This window comes from Paramisgurnus dabryanus, chromosome 17, assembly GCF_030506205.2.
Source record: "Paramisgurnus dabryanus chromosome 17, PD_genome_1.1, whole genome shotgun sequence".
Classification (NCBI taxonomy): Eukaryota; Metazoa; Chordata; class Actinopteri; order Cypriniformes; family Cobitidae; genus Paramisgurnus; species Paramisgurnus dabryanus.
In genome coordinates, this window is record NC_133353.1 from 26,637,589 (window position 1) to 26,657,785 (window position 20,197).

A 20,197-nucleotide genomic window follows, 5' to 3' on the forward strand; every position below is an offset into this window, starting at 1 on the left:
ACATCAGTACTTACAAAGTTTGGTGGAAAGTTTCCCAAATAATTAAATTCCCTTTAAATACATTCATTATTAATTGAATTGACAAGAATTAGAATGAAAGTAAACTTCAAATGAAATAAATTTTAAAGAAAATAAAGGAAAGGTTTACCCAAAAAAAACACAAAATTCTCTCATAATTCACCCATTTTCATGCCATCTCAGCCTTGCATGTCTCATGACGAAATATATGAAATACACAAAAGACAATTTCATTTGAAGTTACCAGTTTTCCGTAATACCTGAATTTAGATCTGATGTGTATCAGATCTAATAAACTGAAAATGTTGTTTTCTCTCACAAATGCTATATTCAAAAAAATGCTAGGCTATTTTCAACCCAGCACTGGGTCAAAAATGTATACATTTTACCTACACTATAAAAAAATATTTTGCACTTACATTTTTAACTCATTCCTCGCTAGTTGTTTTTTGAAAAGTTGCCCGCCATCATTTTTTGTAATTTTCACAAATGTTTCACAAAATGACTTCCAGGAAAATTTTCTTCTAAAAATATATAAACATGCAAATATATCAAATGAAGAACCGATGCTACAATTTTTGCAAAAAGCTGAAATAATTGCATTTTTGTATAGGATTCAGAACGATTATAAAAACATACACGGACATAATCAAAACATAATTTAAAATTTGTAAATAACATTTTTGCTTCAGTTTTTTATAAATTGGGTAAGTGGACCATCTAGTGGATAATCGCGGTGTTGCAGATTAACATAAAAATAACAAAAAAAATTGAATACTTTTTATGCAAATGTTTTCTCTTAATTGAGGAGATAACTGGTCAATGGTGGGGAAAAAGTTCAATCAACTAGGACATCAACAGTCATTTCAACCATGGGCGAGGCTAGCCCCTTTTTAGGGGTGCTTCAGCACCCCTAAAAAGGAGCTCAGCACCCCTAAAACTTGGGGCAAGAAATTTAATTATTCTAAAATGTTCGTTCGTCTTTGACCAGGTTAAATAATGTCCAAAACATACTCCGTAGTTTGTGGTTTAAAATGAATAATAAGGTAGAAAATGAAAACCTCCCCGCTTAGCAAATGGTGTCATCCTCTTCTTCTACTTCTCTGTACCTGCATCGCTTAGCCCGACCATTCAGTGCGAAACACACGCAGAGAGAGAATCGGTTAAAAGTGTTGTGTTGCAACTTTTTTGTTCAAATCTTACAAAATGTTTACGTTATGTTTATAATGAGCGAGTACATCACAAATCAGTCTTTCAAGCCGTGTTTTTGTCTTATAATGAATCACCATGGTACACGTATAATAAGTGTTTATTTTCGGATTATTTTAGTCCGGCGGGTACCCGCGTGTGGAGTAGCAAAGTTCCTGGGTGACTCGTCCATAGACTTAAACGGAGAGAAGTAGCGCCGGTTACAATGTTCTTCCGCAAGACGCATGCAGTGCGTCTCAGTGGGTAGTTGCATGCGTGTGTCTCCGTTGTTAAAGTTTATTGTATGATTTATCGTTAATTTGAGACTTATTTTAACAATCGGGAGTCATGTAAACATGACATCACGTGCGTCTTTTCTGGTCAGTTGTTATGAAAACACGGCGTTTGGAACAGAGTGAAAACAAACTACATATCACTGTATACCACCAGTAGGCTACCGGTAAGTTATGTGTGAAATCACTAACTGTCTGACTATCAAACTAGACAATAAATATTTGTTTAGTTTGTCACATATAGACTAATATGAAGGGGATAACGTTTTTAACCCTTAGTACAGGAGTTACAAGTGTTTTGTTTTAGACATATAGTAAAGGTAATGGTTCAATTAAAGGACTGTTAAAAGAAAAACTGCAAATTAACAAACTATTAATAAACCTACCATATGTTGTAGGCATAAAAGTTATAAATTAGGAGATTTGTCATTTTGACAAAGGCTTAAAACGATACACTGTATATTCACATAAAACCATACCCACACTGCTGGTGTAGCCCACCTTTTGTCCTGAGACTTTAATATGGCACTAATGGCAAAAATGTGCTAGCTCACCATTAATTAGAAATAAAAAGGTTGGCAAAAAAGATGCATCTGAAAACTTATCAGATTGATGCTTTAAAATGTTATTTTAAAAAAATTCTATGGGGGAGCATGCTCCCGGACCCTAGAGGGGTAATATTCTTCTCATCTTTTTCACCCCTGACCCATTTTCATGCCTGAAAGGTCTCCAAAAAAAATCTTTATTTTGGAGTTAGTTGAACCAATGTTAAAATGATAGCTATTTTACAATAGACATATTATTGGTTTCTGTAGGAAAAAAGAGCGGGTGGTGGCAGCGGAGCTCATTGGGTGCTCAGCACCCCTAAAGCTCTAACCCTAGAATCGCCTCTGATTTCAACTATCTTGGCAAGTTATGAGTTGTTGTAAATCAAGTTGAATTTGCTATAATTATGTCAACTTCATTTTATACTGTAAGTTACTGCAACTCATCACTAGTCAGTACTGTTAAAATGACTTCTAAATCCAATATATGCTGGGTTGTTTTAACGCAAAATGCTTTTTCATATTTTAAATCATTCACTGTAAAAAATACTTTGCTGCCTTAACATTTTTTGTTGAATCAACTCATTTCAAGTCATTTCAACTTACTATTATTTATCTTGACTAGAGATGAGTTGTTATAACTACAGGTGAGTTGTTATAACTTATAAAATTAAGTTGACTTTCATCTCTGTTGACATGACTTGTAAATCTGAGTTGATTTAACAAAAAAATGTAAGGCAGCAAAGTTTTTTTACAGTGTTGTTGGGTCAAATATATACATTTTCTGGGATTTTTTTAGGTGTACAGTTTTTTGTATTTGTTTTTTTTTTTACTTTTTTGAGTCGTTGTGTGACTTCTAATACATGCTCGTGAAGAAATAGTTTAGTGAATGTGAAAGTGTACTGTAGCATGTTCCTCTGTAGCAGCAGATGTGACAACCTTCATTCTTAACTTAAACTAGTAACATATTGGCTCCAAATAATAGATACAGCACTTTGCGGATCCCACACTGAATACATTACAATAGACATGATAGATGAGCCATTTGGTTTACACTTTAACAGACATAGATGCAGTTAATTGCGTCTGATACACCCTCAGAATATAACACATGTGACTACAGTCAATACATAATCCTTCACAAACATGACATTTCAAAATGGTTTGTTAACCCACTGGAGTCATTTGGATTACTTCAGTGATGAATGGATGTGCTTTTTGGAACATTTTCAAACCAGTTTAACATGATAAAAATGATGGCATTTTAATATAAATATTTAATATAATATTTTGCGAGGAGGCTAATTGATATGAATTTTTACGATCTCATTTGTAAGTTTTAGTACAATCTGCTTTCACCCCAGTGATCTTGAGTTCCGGGCTGGAGTTAATGATGGGACTTGCTGTTTTCTACAAATTATTATTAAATTGTGAATTTATACAGAATCGCCAACTTGTAAAATACACTCTAAGAAAGGATAATAATACACATTAAATGTGTTCTCATTAAATAGACACAACATGTGTTGTTTCAACACAACCTTTTTAAGAGCTTTTACATTTTTCTGTAAGATCTGGTTGCCAGGTCATCTAGGATGGCATAAGAGTTAGCAATTTATTTATTTTTTAGGTGAACTTTTGTCTTTCTATAATAAATCGTCTGTTGTGTATCTGTGTTGATTTTTACATTTTAATAAATTCCCCTTTCTGTCATTCCATTTCAAATATTTATTTAACACCTTTTCGAGTCTGGCCAATTCAATTCCAACTTGTGATTTAACAAGTATGCGAATTGTATGCTTCAGCTCCCCTCGGGAAAGTTTACTCTGTTAAGTCAATGATCTGGTAAGAATTATAGTACCTGGCAAAAAAATGTGTGGCCCCTCACCTATCAACCACAGAGCATTGCTATTCCTGCTTGACTAATCAATAAAAAATATGCGCTCTTACCCAATTAGTCTGACACACGGGGAGAGAGGTGAGGAAAACATATTCCATGTTGATACACATCTAAGGCTGTCAGACACCCCAGGTGGTATTGATTTAGCCTAACCGCTCCAACTAAGCAGCAATCTGATGGCGCTCGACCCCTCATCATTAAACCCTTCTTCGGAGTTCTGTAGCCCCCTAGAGTAAGCTGCCATCCTAGACCCATCCACGCTCATTCAGTTCTCCCCTAATGTCATGACGACGACCCCCTGCTGGTGATAATAGGGGTGCAAATCAGGTCTGGGCATCAACATACATCTCATCCCTCAGGTGTTAGCCTGCTGGTAATGAGGACAGGCGCTGCATTCGCCCCACTTCTTCTCCCATCATACGCACATACAGACAGCCAAATGAGTAGAGGAAGGAGCTCTCTGCACCTGTTTTGGGCTTGATTGGAGGCAAGATGAGTTCCACATGGCAGCCAATTACGTTCCTGGTGCATTTTTCATGTTTCGGTTTGTGTTTGCTAGCAGCTTTGTTTGTATTCACAGTTCAGTTCTAGTGGCCTGATAAATGTGACCGGTCGTTATAATATATTTATTCAGGTTCAATAGAAAGATGTATGCTCAACATGCGTGCAAAACAGCACAGCCCTGGAAGCGGGCGGATCAATATTTGAATTGCTAAACAAATGGATGTTTTCGCACCGGCAGTCTAGGACGAAAATTATTCGGAGGGTGCAAATTGCTTCTGCTCTGACCAACTGACCTTTGACTTCTCCCATTTAGAGCAGCTGTGTGATCTGAATGCAGTTACAGCTTCTATTAATCACAGGGACGAGCAAATGGTACCTCTGTAATTAGAATTGGTATTATGCGTAAATTTGTCTTTTATTGACACCAGCCAATACATTTTGTTCATTAAAAACGAGCAGTGTAATCTAAAATTGTAGTAGCTGATCATTAGGACTTGAACCCCAAAAAAGAAAGTTTTAGCATAGATGAAATTAAGTCTTGTTTGCCCAAGGTAGCCAATTTTGTTTGTTTTTAAGAAAATAGTATGGCATAACAATAATGCAGGCCCTCTATTGACTTTTATAAGTTTGTTACAAAATGTACCTTTTTAATTTGATGTCATTGCTACAACTTTGAATTAGGGCTGTGGAAAAAGTCGCCTACGATTCTCGTGCGTGTTTCATCAGTAAAACCAGTGATTAGTAGTAAATCGCCATCACCTGCTTTCAGATGGAGCCGCATTTACTACACAGTTCCATATTTCAAAGAGAAGCTAGACGAAATTGCATTCATAATCGACTCCGATAATCTATGCGATTTTGCGCAGCTTTTTGGTGAACCACGGCTCTGTGTAGTAAATGCCGCTCCATCCGAAAGCAAGTGATGGCGATTTACTACTAATCTAGGAACCAGCATTACCGATGAAACACGCATGAGAATCGCAGCCCTACTTTGAATACATCAAAAAATGCACGATTTTGGAAACAGAATACATTATGCATGCTCTGTGTGTGAGGGGCTACATTTACAAGCCCAGTGTTGTACAGCATTACCCTGAGATATTTTACCACGCGATCAATAATTCCCCATAAACCCGATCAGAGAGCTGAGCTTTGAAGTCCTCTGACAAGTTAAACCCCGTCCAGTGTTTAGAGCGTTAATGGCCTGAGACGCTTTATGTTGTAGAATTTTCATTTTCGCACAACACAATTGTGTGATATTCAGGGTATTAGAGTATCTGCTATGTACTGAGTCCTTGATAGCCTGAGTTGTAGCTAAGGGAAAAAACAAGGCACCTGACACTTTGAACAGAGCAACTGCGAGAAACAACGGCACTTTGAACGGATGACGGCACCAGATAAAAAAAATTCTGAGGCAAGTTTATTTGAGTGGAGTAAAAATGCCCTCTGGTATCTTTCCTCTGAAAGGTGAGCTGTACATTTGAGCTAATGAGACCTGTCAGACTCCAACAGTAAGTCTATGAGCAAGCTGTCGATCAATTAGCAACAGTGCTACTTTTACATTCCTCCGTGTCTTATTTACAGTTTGCTTTGATCGATAAACTGCAAGTCCTGCAAGAACAAAATCCACTATCTGAAGAAAAGTGGATTTTTTAACACTAAAAGACTGAAAACAGAGTTATCGCTCTCTTTTTTGTTTCTTGACGTCTTTTTTTAACTTAAAATATCTTTTCCATCTCATTGCTCAGTCACTAAGGTAACCACATCGGCAGGAGGTCGATATGGTGCAACTCAAAGGCAATTCAAGAAGTGGTGGTGACATCTCTGCATGGTGCACTGTGAACACTCTTCAAAACCCATTTCAGCTCTGCTGCTGTAAAGTTTAAACTCAAATATCACATCAGAAGTGTGAAGTTTTTTCTTTCTGACAGGGCAGTGTGTTATGAACAGGAAGTAATTTACACAGGTTTACAAAGAAAAAACGTGAATCAACTAACACTTTCGGTTTGGTGACATCGTATGTAATGGGTTAAATATCATTTATTACCTTTTCATGGCTTTATTGCTTTGAAAACTTAACAGTATATATTGCCGAGCTAAAGGCTGTTCTGCACATGAGTAATAATCTTGAATGTTCATTAGATGCTTTAAAAGACAAAGAGATTAGATGAGATTAAATGAGAAGGTATTTGAAGGCATGATCTCTTCCCCCTTACTAAGCCTGAAGGGGGCTGACCACTGATACTCAATTACTTCTCTCACTTTGTGGTCTGAGACTCCAGAGGCCAACTGCGAACATCTGTCTGTGGCTGAGACAACACACTCCATCTTCACCTCATGATGCAAGAATGTGACATCGGGCAAGGCCACACGAGAGATGTCTGCGGCTGACAACGTGTGGTACCTCATCCACGCCATCCAAAACATAAGGGACTACCCAAGACGCTGCCGTAATTGGTGCTTCCTGGATTGGAACCTTACAGGCAATTGGTTGCTGGGCAGACTGTATTCATTTTGGGAAGGCGTTTGTAGCGAGATCTTGTCAACCAAATGCTGATGACAGCTTACAAGACCGTGTAAGACCCCCAAACATACAGGCTGTTTTTGCGCTTTCCTCCATTTGAAGTGAGAACAGTGACAAATTTTAGCCATTTAAAGATAACAATAAAACAAAAACAAACTCAATTTTTAATTAAAAGATGTTTGCATTATTAAAACAGCTGTGGTTGAGATAACCGTGAAGCAGGCTTGTAAAAGAGGTGCCTGGACGGAGTGGGACGATGAAGCAAGGTAATAAGGTGGAGTTAATGAACAGAATACTAATAACAAGTTTGTTTTTCAGCGTGTCAGGTTCTACAAGCCAATAACTCATATGCAGTTAACTATGGGGGTCTGCCCTGTGTGATTTGGCTGCCCCTTCTACAAAAATCAGTTCAATTAAGGGGATGCTATGATCCATTAATTAGCCTGACCAATGAAGCTTGTAATTTGGCATATGCAGTATAAATAAAGTTGTAGATATACAGACGGTGAGTCCAACTGCTTACATTGGCCATTTGAAGCCACACAAAGCTCAAAAAACAGATATGAAACATCTTTAGGATTTGGAAATTCATTTTAGTTCATTGATCACAGCGGGATAAATGAGCAAATTGGTAACAACACAGTCTACTTTCATCTGCATGGGCAGTGGCTATGTTTGATCACAAGCTTTGCTTTCTCACGGAAGTCTACCAAAAACGTCAATAGCTTAGCATTAGACTCTCTATAGGATTTGTCAATTATTGGGATAGTGTGCAAAACAAAAGCCTGATGACAAGTTCCAGGATGTGGGCAGCTTCTGAAGGCTGGATGGTCTGTTCGTTCTTCGGCGTAATGTTCTGGTCTTGCTGAGACTTTAGGGGTTAACACAGTAGAAGCATCCAGTGCCGAAACAGGGGGGTGCAAAAGCAGAAAAATCCCCCGCAGCATCTACAAGCCAGGAAAATGCACAAGAGGATATACTGTAGAAGCAATTACAGCATTTTGCTTGAGGGCTTCTGCTTCACTGAGGGGTCGAGGGAGAGGAAAGAACAATCAATGCAGCCTACTGAGGGGTCTATGTCAGGCCACTTACTAGGTAGACCACCCCTGTGAGTTTGACTGGCCGATTGCAGCTCCACAGCAATCTGCCCGAATACCTTTCCTTGCATAAAATCATCAATGTCATATAAAGAATACAGGTGGTAAGACGTGGAAGGTGCAAATGGGACATGAGTTGGGAAAGTGGAGCGATAGACGAATAAGGGGGAAATGTTCTACGGTCACCTGTCTTGTCCCAAAGCTTGGCTGCAGTTCAATAGAGAACTCGTGCTGTCTGATTGACACCACCCTGCAGAGAAAACATTTGTCAGAGGTGGACAAAGTGCTAGTGGGGTCATCTCTCACAGGACCATAGCCTCCTTCAGACAGCAAAGGGTAACATGTCAGGTGGACACACACCTAATCAGGCCTGCCACACAAAGAACTACATAAACTAGCCCCATTGTCCTTCTCTACAAGACTCTTTCTAGAATACTCCCTGGATAAACAAGCTATGACCTTCAGTGCACTTTGCACCAACCTATAATCTTTACAATTCTTTGACAGAACAAACTGTCTGTCTTGGCTTTTTACTCCCCAAAGCGAGAGCACTGGTCCTGACAGTGATCTGTACGAAACCATTACCATCGGAGTCTTACGCCATAGTTCAGAATACATTACAGCTACTGTCTTGGTTCTCTCATTGGAACGCGCCGATTCTTAATCTTCCGGTTTAAAGGGTTCATTCAGTCCTATTAATTGTCATGCTTGTGGTTTGTCAGAGACTCATTAATGAGTAAGCCTGTTACGTGGCCCTGTCGGTTCCGCTCCGGTGGTCACATCTGCCTCCGCTAACCTCCGGAATCACAGAGGTGTCAAATTGAGGTGCAAACCCAGCAGGTATTAGCATATTGTCACTTTTGCCATTAAAAGCAAAGCTGAGGAGATTATGATCCCATTCAGAGGGAAGAATGACACAGACATGAATGATGGCACATCATAAGATCCTTAATAAAAGGGGAGCAGTGAGGAAGCATGGAGATGCATACATAATGCTGAGTCTAATCAGAGCTCATTCTCTCCTCTCTGTCTCTCTCTCTCTCTTTCATGTACTGTCTCTTTCTAAACACTATTTTTGTAGTCTTGTGCAACCAGACCTTTGGCTAAACTGGTCTGGGTACACAAAATCCACAATGCAGGTAATTCTTGCCAATTGTCCACAAAGACTGGAATAGACTGTGTGAGGGACATCTAAAGAAACCAACCACTTGTTTTAACATGCTGATAAGAGATACAAGTTCATCTGAAATTGATTATATTGGTTAAATACAATACTTTTAGTACTCTATCTTCATAGTTTTCTCATAAGACAATGAGGTAGGTACAAGCTTTTAGACAAAATGAGAATTTTTAATGATGCCTGTCTATTTTTTGGAGTGGTTTAAATTTTATGTTCACACTCTGAGCATCACTCTGGTGTGTACTGCCTTATAAGTACCACGCGCTGACCATTTGCGCCACTGGAGCTCTGGGATGACATGTAAATTACAGTACTGCTAGTTGTAGGACTAGTTTACGCCTTCGGTCTGAGAAAAGCAAATTTCTGGTCTCTGTAAATTACAGCTTAACTTGGCAGAGACAGAGAGGTTTCTTCAATTTCTTGCTCAAGGTGAGGCTCGACCTCACAACCTTGGCATTGCTTTGTTGCGTACTGCCTAATAAGTATCGCGCACTGACGAATTGCTCCACTGGAGGTCTGGGTCAGTATGATAATGATAGTAATAGTTGTTGTATGACTACTTTAGGACTTCTGCACATAGAAAGACAATTTTCTAGTCTCTGTATATTAAAGCTTACCGGTTAACTTGTCAGAGGGGGTTCTTCAATTTCTTAAAATCGCGCTAAAGGTAAGGCTCAAAATCACAACCTTGGCATTGTGTACAACCTTACGCCAGTGGCGGCTTGTGACTGCTCATCCGAGGGGCGCTAATTCAAAATAAGTGTTCGGAGTGTCGTGTGTGGTTCCTTTATTCAAAATATGTGTTCTGCGAGTCGAGAGATCCTGTGTGAATCACATGTTTTGTCAAAATAATTGCCTGCTCCACACGCGTCAAAACCGTTTATGATAAAAGAGACGCTCACGTTCACGAAATACATGCAAGACACTCCCTTAACAGTAAACTTTGATTATGCATGAGATTATGTGAGTATCTGGCAAATGCAAGCGTCTCTTTTATCATAAACCCTTTAGACGTATCTGCAGCAGGGTCTTATTTTGAAAAGACATGTGATCGCAGAACACATATTTTGATTAAAGGAACCACACACACGATGGGCTACATACATGTTGTGATGAACTTCGCATCAAGGGCCCTCAAAAAAAGAAGTCACCTGCCGTCACTGCCTTACGCTCTGACAACAACTACAGCAGTTTTCATGAATGGTTACATGGAAAATGTGCACAAATAAATGTATTTTCTTGGTGCTCATGATTTCCTCAAACAAAATTCTGAATGTCAAAGGTCTGATACCACATTTCTGGCAAACTTTTCCAAATCAAGTCATTACTTCTTTAAAAGAGCATATGTGTAAACACATCAACCAAAACACATCTAAACCCAGTCAATTAGATTATTGCTTGTTTGAGGGAGAAAAGGCTTTCATGTCTCTGAACAACATCAGACTGTAAATGAGGCTAAAACTAATTTCTGTTAGGTCATACGGACAACTGGAGTGAATTATTTGGCTGTAAGAACATGTTTGTGTTGTGTTTCCTGAGGGCAACACTGATTTGTTTATGAGCCTTTCCCATGCATAACAAATTAAAATTGTAGTATCACTGTACAACAAGAAAAAGATTCAAACCGCACTTATAAAGGGACTATATTTTAGACATTTTTTAAATAAACTTGTTTATTTGTGTGGCAAAACCACCACTGCCAATCTGTGTATATTGTCAACGTGTGATCTTCAGTATACTTTACAGTCCATGACAATATGGGCTTGGTAAGACTGTAAAATCCCCCTGGAGCATAATGGACCACATCTTCTCATTATCCTACAGGGCAGTGTTAGCCCATATTAAAACAGGCTCTCAAACAGCAGGACTGAACTAGTGATAAAATGTGGGTATAAACCGTTCCTATAGGAAATCAACCACAGCGCATCCGAAGAATCTAAAGTGGAACTTGTAATATGTTAGGTGTTTTTATCACATCGTTTTTTTCTGTGCAGACATTTATGTAAGTGATTTTATTGCCTAAGCCTGCATCATGGGGATGAGAATAGCTAGTTTATTAGATTAGCACAGGAAAAAATACATTTTCAAGGGGATGCTGATCTTGTTGTTTAACTTATAAATGTTTCTGTACAGGTATGTTTGATTAAAATTTCATACCTGCACAATAAAGTTGTTAAAACTTTTGCTTTGTGTTATAGAAAGCAGGTAAGATGTAAAGCCCAACAAGTTCAGTTTGATGCATATGGCACACATTTTTGGAAACGCTTCAGCAGCGTGGAAAGTCCGTGGCACAAAGCGAAACGTGAGTCAGTCGGCCTCTTGGGCAGTATGAATATTAGGCCACCTGGATATTTTGAAATTTCAGTAGACATTATTTGTTGTAACAATTAAGAGTTTCGAAATATGTTAAGTGCAGTTATTTTAATTAAAGGAATGATGGGTTTGAAATAGATTTTTATATATATATGTCTGATCTGGATTGCAATCGTTTAATGCTACCTCTATTTTGGTTGCATTGCATTAAAGGAACAGTACTGAACAATCGATCTATCTTACATTAATTCCTGATAGATTATAATAACATATCACATTCCACCAGCTAAATTATAAAGCTTTATCATTGTAAGAACAGCTTAGAATGATATTTAGATAAATCAAAAGATGCTTTGTGATTGCACTTCTGCTGGTTTGGCTGAATTAATAGGTTTCAGTCAGACAAATAAAACTAATTGAATTCTGAGCAATGATGTCGCAAGAGCAGTTTTGCAGTTGCTTGCTTATGCTGATGTTGGATTTGCTAAGATTGCACAGAATCTCGATAAGCACACAGGGACTCGTGTGATGTCAGTAAGTTTTATAGCACCGGAGCTGCACATATATAAAGCTGCTGACTCTACAATCTAAGGCATGTGTTCTTTTACTGCTATTACACTCTTCTTAATCTAAAATGCTGCCGACAGCCTACAGTAATTAATGAGGGTGGGATCCTGATGTAATTTAACTCACTCAGGGTAGAGATATACATTACATTAGACTGTATGGATCAGGGAGACATATGTGCATGAGGGCCTTCCAAAATCAGAGCACATGTGTTTAGGAAAGAACCCTCATTAAGACCAATATTTCACAATCTTTTAATTGTGTTGAGGATCGAAGAGGCCTTGAAAGCCTCTTCACAAAATAGCTATAGGATATGTATTAATTGAGCAGGCTTGTTGTCAAATCCTATACATTCCTGGTAGCATGCTAACTTTCTTCCACCTCATTAGCATTGCTGTGTGAGAATCCTAAATGGCATATGTTGGAAGCCCTTTTTTAGGCAGAGAGCTGTCCTAGTGCTTAAACTACCCAAACCTCGCAAGTTTTTAGCTTGTCTTAGTTGAATAACAGTAGTCTACCCACATTCACAAACATAAAAAAAGTGTTAGACATTCTGAACATCTCCGTTTCGTAGAAATTCCTCCTTTAGAAATGTCTGCCAGAAAATGGCCCAGTCTGAACAACGGATACGTATTACATAAAATGCATCTCACCCCCCCACACTCTCATTCAATTCCCTCTCCTTCAAAATAATTTGCATACATCCGGCCTCTCGCCTCCAACGGGAAGTAAATTGCAGCTGTGTTCATGAAGTTCACGGCAAAATGGTGAGTTGTATTCCGAGGTGTGCTCTTCAATCTGTAAAATTTTAGTCTGTCCGTGTTCAGAAGATGGCGAAGTTTATATTCTTTTGAGTGGCAGCAAAGACAGCCTATCAGCGTCAAGTGCTTGCATTTCATAATGAGGTTGCCAGTTAAGCCCGAAGGGATGCCAAATAGGTATTAATAGACCACACTTGTGAGTTATTGACCAAAGCAAAAATATATCTCTGTCCAAGGGACCTTTTTCCACCAGGTCACTTCATGTGTTTTATCTAATCAGATTGATTTCTGATTTGTTAATACTGTTTCATTTACATAAGGTCACATAAAAATGGATATCAATCCGATCTTCTTATCCCATGAAAAATGTAAATACACTATTCATTACTCCGTCTTAAAAAACATAAGATGACACTTATGCAACAAAAGGCAGCACTTACTGTATGTTGGGCAGGGGACACGTGTCTTATTGCTCGACATGAACTGGATCGCGCAGTACAGAGCAGCAGAAGGGTGAGACAGCAGGTGATAACTGACAGGACCATGACAGGGAAAACGCTTGACAAAGATCTCTCAAAGTTTTATTTATTTGTTTAATATAATCGAGTTTGTCATTGGACTCTTTTATTGGTTCTAGAAAGATTTTTTTGTTGATCGGATTTAAATCTGTCTCAGAAACGTTTCAGAGGGTATTTACACCTAAATACGTAAAAAAAAACCTTAAACAATATCTTTTAAAATTACTTTCTTTTTTTTTTTATTGGACTTTCGCCCCTGCTCTTCCCTACTGTCACTTTAAGACCGGATAAGCACGGATCCATACTGACACACATCTGATTTCTTTCTGAACTGTTTACATTCACTTTCAGACACAACTTGTTTTTTATGAAAAAAATTGCCAAGACTGTGGTATATATGTATTTCAGGATAATTTTGTGTGTATGTGTCCTGCCAAGCATGCTGTCTTTGCGTGCTTTTTGAAATGCTCGTCTCCATGCACGCGCTTATGAGTGTGTGTCCATTTGAGTATGTGTGTGCATTTGTGCACACAGAAAAAATGTGAGCGATTAGCGATTATTATCATGTATGCATGATTATCTTCTGCTTCACCACAAATAGGTTTTCTGTCTCCTATGACTGGGTGGGCAATCAGATTGGCCTGTGCCACCCTGCCCCTTATGTAGCCTTGCCACTGAGCGATGCTGTAGAAACTGGTTCTTCCAAAGAATCTTTTAATGTTCTTCAAAAGAACCATTTGTTATGTTTCATAGCCTATAGAACTTTCTTCCACTACAAGGAATAATTTGTGGAATGCATTTTTAAAAATAAAGGTGCTACGCCGTAACATAGAAGGATCAATTTTTGCAGAATGGTTCCATAAAAAACTTTAACATCTGAAGTTGTTAACATCTTGTTGTTTTTTGAGGTTCTTTAAACTATATTAAGTTTAGAAAGAAATTATTATTTTAAAAACCTTTTACTGAATAGTTTGACTAAATGGTGTAATGTGAAGAACCGTTTGTAGCACCTTTATTTTTAAGAGTACAAAAGGGTTCTGTGGATGCTGAATGTTCTTTGTGTAACCATATAGACCTAAAAACAGTGGTGGACGGTGACTTCTTTTTTCAAGGGCGCACGATGCAAAGTTTTCACAACATGTATGTAGCCCCTCATTGTGTTCGTCATTTCAAAATATGTGTTTGGCGTGTTGAGTGAACCTATGTGCATCACGTTTTTTGTCAAAATAAGTGCCTGCTGCAGATGCCTCTAAAAAGTTTATGATAAAAGAATGCTCGCTTTTGCCAGATACTTGAATAATCTCATGTGTAATAAGAGTTTACTGTTAAGGGAGTGTCTTGCGTGTATTTTGTGAACGTGAGCGTCTCTTTTATCATAAATGGTTTTAACGCGTGTGCAGCAGGCACTTATTTTGACAAAACACGCGATGCACATGGTTCACATGACGCAACAAACACATATTTTGAGAACACGAGCAACACACATGACACTCTGAACACATATTTTGAATTTTTGCCCCTCGGAAGAGCAGTCACGAGCCGCCACTGCCTACAAAGACATTTTTTTAACCTATATTTTTAAACGTGAACCTTTCTGTTACACAAAATATTTTTGTAAGTTCTACAAACTACAAAAAGGTACATTCTTTTAAGGGCCTTTGACTAAAATATCCTTTGGTGAAGCACAAATATCACATCTCTGTGAAGAACCCTTTTTTATTTTTAAGAGTGTAGAGGTGCATGTTTATGTCCTAGTGTATGTGATTATGTTGTGCTGTAATATAAAGTATTCCTAGGTGTTCCATTTGTCTCTACGATTAGTGCTTAATTTTCATTGGTGTCCAAACATTTAAACATTAAAGCCAGTCCGTGAAGCACACACCGGGGTTGGCATTCGCAAGTAAGTTGCAACAAGTTTTGTAATTGGCAAGATTAATAACATTTACAGCGTGGCGATGCAAATCGTCCTCTCAGCACATGAATAATGGAAGGCGAGCCATCACTTTGAATAATTCATCTCAAAATATCCTTTAGTGCAGTTTTTAATGACCAGGGGCATTTCTAGATATGTGACAACAGCACTATGCCAAAGTAATTAACGAGCGCAGCAGCACTCACTTAATTGCTGTGAGAAAGTTCCTCGATGCTGGCAGGCTCTGGAACCGGGGGTTGAAATAAACAGGAGAGCGGAGGTTAGTTATGGAAGACCCATAGAGAAAATGCTCCACAACGGAGACTCTGTGGCTTAACGCACACCGGGTCTGATCACCACTCATGAGTAGAATATTGATGTTGGGAATTAATTACTTGTTTTACATAGATCCAGACAAAGCCCTCGGAGGCAGAGCAAGCTTTGGGAGTGGAGCACACTTTGATGGAGGTGGGAAATTAGAATGGGGCTTTAAAAGCTAAGTTGATGTGCGCGCTGGGGAAGAGACTAACGATGGCTGAGATCGCCGATGATTACAATTAGAATTACTGGCGGACGCGCTTGGAGATTTATTTCACGAACATTGTTTCTTTCAAAATGTATTGCTTTGTTCTTTTAGACTGAATCAAAGTGTGTTCGTCTAAGCTGTCAATCATTAAATAGTTCTTTTATCTGCAGGAATTTTCTCTCTCTGGACATAAATGTAAAATATCATGATAAACTAAGAATCTTAGATTTAACTTAAGATTCCAGGCCTTTTAACTAGATTAACCAGCAAGAAGACATCCTTGTTTGATCATACACAAAGTTTTGCTAGTGAATAGCGTGATTCAATTGCTGTAGCTAGACCAGCACTATCTAAAATAAACTACCTTGGATAATTCTTGTGACAGTTATACAGACAATTTGTGAATTAGTATGGATAGTACTATGGATAACTTTATCCTAATGCCAGTGTTGTAGTTGAGTCCAGCTTATTTGAATTTTAGTTCAGACTCCAATGAGCTGGACTTGACTACAACACTGCCTAATGCCTGTAAGTGGTACGTTAAAATAAGTTTTGGACATTACCTCATTGTGTATTCACTTCACAAACTGTCATTGACGTATAGTCCTACAATTGCTATGTATGTACATTGTGTTCCCATTAGACCCTCTTTGATTTGTTTTACTTCCCTTTGATTTTCTATTTTTCCTCTCTCCTCTTGTTTCTATTACAGTAATTACCTCTAACAAACAACTAGGACCCGTAGTCCTTTAAGGTATGTAAGGCTTTCACCTCCCCATCTCAGACAGGAGAAGGGTCGACTCAGGCCTTGCAGAGAGCAGAATCGATCCACACAGCGTAATGATGGCTGAGAGATAGCTTGCTTTAGGGACTGATCTTGGCACTGCAGCTGGATTAAGGGAACCATGGATTGCCATCGATTTTTATCTGATACAATCATTTCATTCAGACTCAAATCTCCTGCCTCGTAGACGGGGACAATCCCTGCAAAGATCTTTTAATTCCTACCTGGGACCTTCATCACAGGCCCCCAATCACTACATGTTTCACAATCCTGCCAGGTTAAAAACTATTGTTGTTCTGGCTATTACTGCCAAAGTTATTACTGAAGCCACAACAGAAGACTAAGACCCTGCTAGTCCCAAAGGGCTCTGCTTCTTTCATGACTGTGCAGAATGAAGTCCTAGGCAGGTTTACACCATTTTTTCTTTATGACCCTATATTTTTTACTAAAAAACAGATTATCTGTCATTCCCTTTGCACTTTCTCTGCAGAATGCTAAATCTACAGTATTACTACAGTAATGCAGTACTGCATTGCTTATATTTATATGTGTGATATATGCATTTACTTCCAAGCAGTCAACATCATCATCTTGTATGACTATTTTGTCCCATTAAATTAAGGGGGTGGTTTCCGTGTTGTTTACGGGGTTGCAACGTTGCCTTTAGTCACTCAATTTAGATCTCTTACATCCTGTGCATATAGATCAACTTTCAGTGTTTCATTTGATTTGGTAATGAAGTTTTTATTAATTTCTTACCTTCCAGGTTCTGTTTGAGTAAACATTTCATTTGCAGATCAGCATCAAAGATATTCCCGGCTGGTAGCTGATACATTCTCCCTGATCCATGTTTCTATCTGCTTATTATGTTAGTCTCTTACCTTGCAGATCATTTACAGCCTCGTGCATCACAATTTCATTGACAGCCTTCTTAAAGGCTTCTAATAAATCGCACACTTCAATTAGTCCAATTTAAGTACCAGGGCACCGATTCGCTCCTACGAATAAGAGCAAACAGGCGGATTTATTGATTTTACCCAGCTTTTGTTTGGACATTGATTAAATCTCTGTATTATCTCCCCTAAAGGTGTATAGAGCAGGGAAGTGTTGCTCTTGTAAAATTCCCATCTAAGGCCACACAAGGCAACAAAAGCAAAATTCTGAATTTTTGCTTTGTGATGTTATAATATGTTTTTATGTGGCTGATTACAGACTGGTTTGGATAAAACTTTCAAACTAGACAACAAAGCTTTATATTAGTTGCCATTAGTGATGCATTTTGATGATACAAAAGTTCAATAAGAGATCGTCATGGAAATTTATAAATTGATAATAATCGATATTCATCAACTGCACAACAACTGCATCCTGTTTTAACCACCATAACATTGACACAACGATTTTAAGCAATTGAACAATCCTCTCTGGGCCCTATTTTAACAATCTAAATGCATGGTCTAAAGCGCCTTACCTGGAGCATGATTTAAAGAAATTCTCCCTGTTGTTGATAAATTAACTATTAAGCATTACTATACAGAGATCCAAGGATTTGCAGAAGTCATAAACTAGTCATAGACCAGACCAGAGACCAGAAATTAGCATTTCTACTTGCATGTCGCAAAGTAGTGGTACATCTAGCAATACTTTAATATGCCCCTTTCTCCAGTGGCGCAATCAGTCAGCGCGCGGTACTTATAAGGCAGTACACAGCAGAGCTGTGGTCAACGCGCGGTACATATACGGCAGTACGCAGCAGAGCAATGCCGAGGTCGGAGGTCGAGCCTCACCTGGAGCATGATTTTAAGAAATTGAAGAATCATCTCTGTCTCTGCCGAGTTAACTAGTAAGCATTAATCTACACTACAGAGACCAGCGATTGGCAAAAGTCCTTAACTAGTTATACAATTAGAAATACTATTATTTGTACTCTTCACCAGAGCTCCAGTGGCGCAATCGGGCAGCGCGCGGTACTTATAAGGCAGTACGCAGCAGAGCAATGCCGAGGTTGTGAGTTCGAACCTCACCTGGAGCATGATTTTAAGAAATTGAAGAATCCTATGTCTCTACCGAGATAACTAGTAAGCATTAATCTACAGAGAATAGACATTTGCAGAAGTCGTAAACTAGTCATACAACTAGCAATACAACTAGCAATACTATACTTACTATACTTTCTATGCTTTCTGAGGGCTCCAGTGGCGCAATCGGTCAGCGCACGGTACTTATAAAGCAGTACGCAGCAATGCCGAGGTCGGAGGTCGAGCCTCACCTGGAGCATGATTTTAAGAAATTGAAGAATCCTCTCTGTCTCTGTTGAGTTAACTAGTAAGCATTAATCTACACTACAGAGACCAGCGATTGGCAAAAGTCCTTAACTAGTCATACAATTAGAAAGACTATTATTTGTCCACTTTCCCAGAGTTCCAGTGGCGCAATCGGTCAGCGCGCGGTACTTATAAAGCAGTACGCAGCAGAGCAATGCCGAGGTTGTGAGTTCGAGCCTCACCTTGAGCATGATTTTAAGAAATTGAAGAATCCTCTGTCTCTGCTGAGTTACCTAGTAAGCATTAATCTACAGAGAACAGACATTTGCAGAAGTCGTAAACTAGTCATACAACTAGCAATACTATACTATACTATCTACGCTTTATGAGGGCTCCATTGGCGCAATCGGTCAACGCGCGGTACTTATAAAGCAGTACGCAGCAATGCCGAGGTCGGAGGTCGAGCCTCACCTGGAGCATGATTTTAAGAAATTGAAGAATCCTCTCTGTCTCTGTTGAGTTAACTAGTAAGCATTAATCTACACTAAAGAGACTAGCGATTGGCAAAAGTCCTTAACTAGTCATACAATTAGAAATCCTCTTTCTCTGCCGAGTTAACTAGTAAGCATTCATCTACAGAGAACAGACTTTTGCAGAAGTTGTAAACTAGTCATACAACTAGCAATACTATACTTTCTACGCTTTATGAGGGCTCCATTGGCGCAATCGATCAGCGCGCGGTACTTATACGGCAGTACGCAGCAGAGCAATGCAGCAGGTTGTGAGTTCGAGCCTCACCTGGAGCATGATTTTAAGATATTGAAGAATCCTCTGTCTCTGCCGAGTTAACTAGTAAGCATTAATCTACACTACGGAGACCAGCGATTGGCAAAAGTCCTTAACTAGTCATACAATTAGAAAAACTATTATTTGTACACTTTCCCAATGCTCCAGTGGCACAATCGGTCAGCGAATGGTACTTATAAGGCAGTACGCAGCAGACCAATGCCGAGATTGTGAGTTCGAGCCTCACCCGGAGCATGATTTTAAGAAATTGAAGAATCCTCTGTCTCTGCCGAGTTAACTAGTAAGCATTAATCTAAGGGGAACAGACATTTGCAGAAGTCGTAAACTAGTCATACAACTAGCAATACTATACTTTCTACGCTTTATGAGGGCTCCAGTGGTGCAATCGGTCAGCGCGCGGTACTTATAAGGCAGTACGCAGCAGAGCAATGCCGAGATTGTGATTTCTAGCCTCACCTGGAGAATGATTTTAAGAAATTGAAGAATCCTCTGTCTC

General features: G+C 38.9%; 2 non-coding genes across 2 annotated transcripts; both read left to right on the forward strand.

Annotated features, from left to right (window-relative positions):
- Window positions 1-18,568: 18,568 nt before the first annotated feature.
- Window positions 18,569-18,662, forward strand: trnai-uau (transfer RNA isoleucine (anticodon UAU)). The gene is made up of 2 exons: window positions 18,569-18,606; window positions 18,627-18,662. It is a non-coding gene; the product is annotated as a tRNA-Ile (tRNA).
- Window positions 18,663-19,050: 388 nt separating this feature from the next.
- trnai-uau (transfer RNA isoleucine (anticodon UAU)) lies at window positions 19,051-19,144 on the forward strand. Its single transcript has 2 exons — window positions 19,051-19,088; window positions 19,109-19,144. It is a non-coding gene; the product is annotated as a tRNA-Ile (tRNA).
- The last annotated feature ends 1,053 nt before the right edge of the window (window positions 19,145-20,197 follow it).